This window comes from Carcharodon carcharias, chromosome 14 (genome assembly GCF_017639515.1).
Source record: "Carcharodon carcharias isolate sCarCar2 chromosome 14, sCarCar2.pri, whole genome shotgun sequence".
Lineage (NCBI taxonomy): Eukaryota > Metazoa > Chordata > Chondrichthyes > Lamniformes > Lamnidae > Carcharodon > Carcharodon carcharias.
Window position 1 is genome coordinate 48,954,020 of NC_054480.1, and position 5,012 is coordinate 48,959,031.

The window sequence follows — 5,012 nt, forward strand, 5'->3', positions numbered from 1 at the left end:
GAATAACTCACCATCAAAAAAGCTGAGAAAAATGTCATTTCAATGTGTAGGTAACATGTTGTAAGAAACTTCTTGCTACACAGGGTATAAAAAATGTTTTCCTCATCAGGCATGATACGCATTTTCGTGCATTCTTCAAGTGCCTTGTTGTAATAGATAACTGCTGGATGTCCTGTGCTTGAACAACACACAGATTGAGCTGTAAGGGTGCAAGGAGTGCAAATATTTATTTGGTCCAGTAAAGGACACCATTCTATTTTGAACAATGTGAAATTATTTGTAGCAGCAGATGCTTTTAAATCATGGTTTATATAAACACCAATAAATTATGGCCGTTTATCTGTGGACAAATGAACTAAGTGCTGACGCACTTAAAGTACAAGACAAGGGTGTTGGTAAGGCCATACCTAAAGAAGTACATACAGATTTGGTCTCCTTATTTAAGGAGGGATATACTTGCACTGGGGGCAGTTCGGAGTAGATTCACTAGGTTAATTCTTGGGATGAAGGGGCTGCCTTATGAGGAAAGATTGAGCAAACTCATTGGAGTTTAGAAGAATTATTGAGAAATAGAATAGGGAGCTTGTCAGGGTAGACACTGAGTGGATGTTTCCCCTTGTGGGGGAAGCTAAAACTAGGGGTCATAGTTTCAGAATAAGGGATTTTCCTATTAATACAAAGATGAGGGTGAATTCCTTCTCTCAAAGGGTTGTGAATCTCTGGATTTCTCCACTGCAAAAAGCTGTGGAGGCTGATTTCTTGAATATATTTAAGGCTGAAACAGATAGATTTTTGAACTATAGGGAAGTCAAGAGTTATGGATAACAAGCTGGAGAATAGAGTTTTAGTCAAGTTCAGCCATGAACTTACCAGATGGTGAAGCAGTCTTGAGGGGCCATATGGTCTATTCCTGCTCCTATTTCTATGTTCTTATGTTCTTCAGACTCCGCATAGCTACCCTCTCCAGCTGGCACCTGCAATCCATTATAGCAGGAGGTTTAAAGGGAGGGAACAGATCATTTCCTTACTTAATTTCCTCTGTAATCTAGCTCTCAAATGGCCTATGGTCATTACTGCTACCTTTCTTCCCTGGCTTATCCCTGTTCCCAGTGATTAGACCATCCAACTCCTGTGAATTTCCTGTGAATTCCAATCCCTCTCTTATCTTCTAATCTTCTGACACTAACCTTTTGTGGACCCCAATCCTTTTTTCCCACTTTTTTTATTCTTTCATGGAATGTGAGCATTGCTGTCAATGCTAGCATTTGTTGCCTATCCTTAATTGCCCTTGAGAAGGTGGTCATGAACCACCTTCTAAACTGCTGCAGTCCATCTGGTGTGATTAAGGAGCGAGCTCCAGGATTTTAACTAGAGACACTGAAGGAACGACAGTAGCTCCAGGACAGGATGATGTGTGACCTGGGGGGGAACTCACAGGTGGCGTTCCATGCATCTGCTGCCCTTGTCCTTCAAGGATATAAAGATAAAAGATTTGTGAGTTGCTGTCAAAGGAGCCTTGGTGAGTTCCTACAGTGCATCTTGTAGATGATATACACTGCTGCTACTGTGCACTGGTGGTGGAGGGAGTGAATATCTAAGGTGGTGGATGGGCTGCTTTGTCCTGAATTGTGTTAAGCTTCTTGAGCATTGTTGTTGCTGCACTCATCCAGGAAAGTGGAGAGTAATTCATCACACTCCTGACTTGTGCCTTTTGGATTCTGGTAGTCAGGTGAGTTGCTTGCTGCACAATTCCCAGCCTCTGACTTGCTCTCCTAGACACAGTGGCTGGAATGTTCCAGACACCGTCCCGCGCGGCAGGTTCCCCCAGTAGGGCTGGCGAGCCATTGAAATCTCCATTCACATTGATGAGACCAAAAGGTCCCACCCTTGAGGGGCTGTAAAATTCTGGCCAGTATTTATATGGCTGGTCCAGTTCAGTTTCTAGTCATTGGCAAACCCCAGGATTTTGATGGTGGGAGATTCAACGATAGTAACGCCATTGAATGTCAAGGGGAGATGGTTAGATTCTCTCTAGTTGGAGATGGTTATTTCTTGGCATGAATGTTACTTGCCACAAATCACCCAAACCTGAATATTGTCCAGGTCTTGCTACATATGGGCATGGACTCTTTCAATACCTGAGGAGTTACGAATGATACTGAACCTTGTGCAATCATCAGCGAACATCCCTGCTTCTGACCTTAGGATAGAGGGAAGATCATTGACGAAGCAGCTGAAGAAGGTTGAGTCCAGGACACTAACCTGAGAAACTCCTGCAATGATGTCCTGGGACTGAAATGATTGGCCTCCAACAACTACAATAATCTTCTTTTCATGCTAAGAATGACTCCAACCTTCATAGTCTACAGCCACCATCCAAAATTCCATCCTTAAATTGCTACACATCTGTATCTCTTTCCTTGCCTTCAAACATATCCTTCCCCCAAGCTTTTGATCAACTGTCCTCATGCTTCTACAAAGGCACTTCATCTGTTCCTTTTCCCCTTTGTTAAATTATTTTGGGATAGTTTACTAAATGTAAAGTATTTTACAATTAATAAGTCATTGTTATGTGCAGTTCTTTCTGAATGAGACTTCAGTATGTGAACATTTTTATAATTCTGGATTGTCCTTAAACCTAGATTAAACAACCTTAAACCCTCACTGTTCAACTGTTGAATTTGAAATGGAAAAAATAATTGGATGAATTTCAAATTCTTCTCCATTCCATTTTAAATGTTATTTTAATTAGCTGATGAATGTCACCTTGCTGACCATTGATGGTCAGTGGACCTCAATGACTTCCTGATCAAGTATGGCATGTCTTACTTAAGAGTAAAGCTTCCTAACATGAACTTCCTATGCTCCTTTAGAGGAGCAGCCTCAACTGCACCATTGAAAAAAAAATTCTCACAAGACATCCATGAATTACTCTGATAGAGAGATGCAATTTGTTGAGGTTAGGCACTGCAAAACTCAGTGTAATTTCTACTGTGATGATGATAAAAGGAAACCAATTGGATATGATGTTGCAAAACACATCTAAAGCTGCCAGCTATGCTTTCCAACTTGGCTCCATTATGTAGGATCTTTCACTTCCCACTCAATTGTTTCGGCCCTTGAATCGCATTCATCAGCCGAATACACTGACAAGGCGCACGTCTATGAACCCTCTCTCGCTCTGGTCACAACAGTCCTGATGGCATAGATATTTCTTTTTATCTGACCAACCAATACACCTGGTTCACCAGCCAGCACTTGGGTCGAGACATACCGCTCTTGCATGCCAATGGGCCACCAACACTGGTTCATGGTCCAGTTCTCTGATACATACACTCAGCTGCTTTGGGGGCTCCACAATATCGATGCAATGAAGGCGCAGGAGGCACTTATACTCACAGATTTTGTCTGACACCACCAGTCATCTAGCCAGATAAAGATCCACACTACAAGCACCCAGAAGTCACTCAACTTTGCTGGAAGCCCAGATCCACTCAGTCACTAGCATCTAGTGCTTCTGCAATGTGCAAAACATGATGCACATACTGTAGTCACCCCAACAGCCAGCCCTCGGGTCGAGACATATCACTCTTGCAAATGCCCGAGGGCCACCAACACTGGATGGAAACTTTCAAAAACCAAACCAGACATTTACTATGTTAATCAAGCATAGAAGCATTAACTGCCTAATCACCGGCAAGGCCCAGGTACACCTAATGTGTTTTCCTAATTCTTTTATGTGAACTGCGTGTGGTGCTCCCACTTCATTGCCACCTATGATGGAAGCAGATGGCTGACCTTGCTGCCCGTGGCTTGGGTGACCATGGTAGTCATCCTCTGGCAGCCTGAGAGCTAGAGGGCCCCGACATGCTGAGGGGCTCCTGCACAAGACCTTGCTCTGTTGCCGTGGTAACTTGAGGCATTGGTATCTTTGGCAGAGGGGCTGAGGAGCTTCTGTCCACACTCAGAGCGCCCTGAGAGGAGCTCCACAGAAGCAGAAGGCAGCCAGTACTCCTCCCTTGAATGAAGCATTTGTACCTCCCTGCTGACCTAAGGATGAGCACCTGTTGGACACTCCAAGCGCCTCATCCCCTCCCGCCTTGCCACTGCACCCTTGAGTTCATGCAAGGCGATGGAATGCAGAGCCGTGTACATCTCCAACATACACTATAATACTCTTCTCACTCCTAACAGATCTAAGATTTCTCTCCCGAGAATTACAGAAATAACGACAAAATTAACCATCAAAAATCTTTACTACTCTTTTGCAATGCAATACATACAATGCACTGTTAGTCAAGTGAAAAAACATACAGAAATATGGAGGTACAAGAGGTTTGTCTAGACCCATGACTAGTCAGTTCCATGTTGATTCTAGGTTTCAATGATTGACTGAATCATTCCTCTGTCTTGACAGGCAGCACCAAAATTTAAAAGTCACTACTTTTTATACAGTTAAGATCAGCATGTGCTAATTTGGGGGGAAATCTCACTTTCTGATGTCCTTCAGCAGAACTCGGTTCAGATTGACTAAGTAGACAATTGTTCAGATAAGAAGCCTGAGTGCTTCGGTTACTGGCAAGCAATTATTTGAGTTTATCACGTCTCAGGGACACTGAGTGACCTGTATCTGCCTTTCCAGACTCTCAAGGCCTGTTTTTAAAGCAATTTAATAACCTGTCTTTGTCCTTTTCCAATCAGATTGTCTGAGAACAAATTACTTCTCACAGATCAGCAGTTTTGAGAAAACAAGCTGTCTCCCATCAGTCCTGGTCATATATATTTACCATAATGGTTGGACAGACTAGGTGAGTCTCAATCACATGAACTACAATTCTTCTTGCTACAGATTTCATACTCTACCCCACTGACTTGTCTGCTGGATCTGGGTCTCCATGAGTCACCAATCTCTTGACAGAGGTTGCCACACGTGCAGACAATAGGGAGATTGCAGCACTCATGGCCTGGGCGGATTCCCCCACTGTCTGAGCCAGGGTGTGGATACCTTCTGG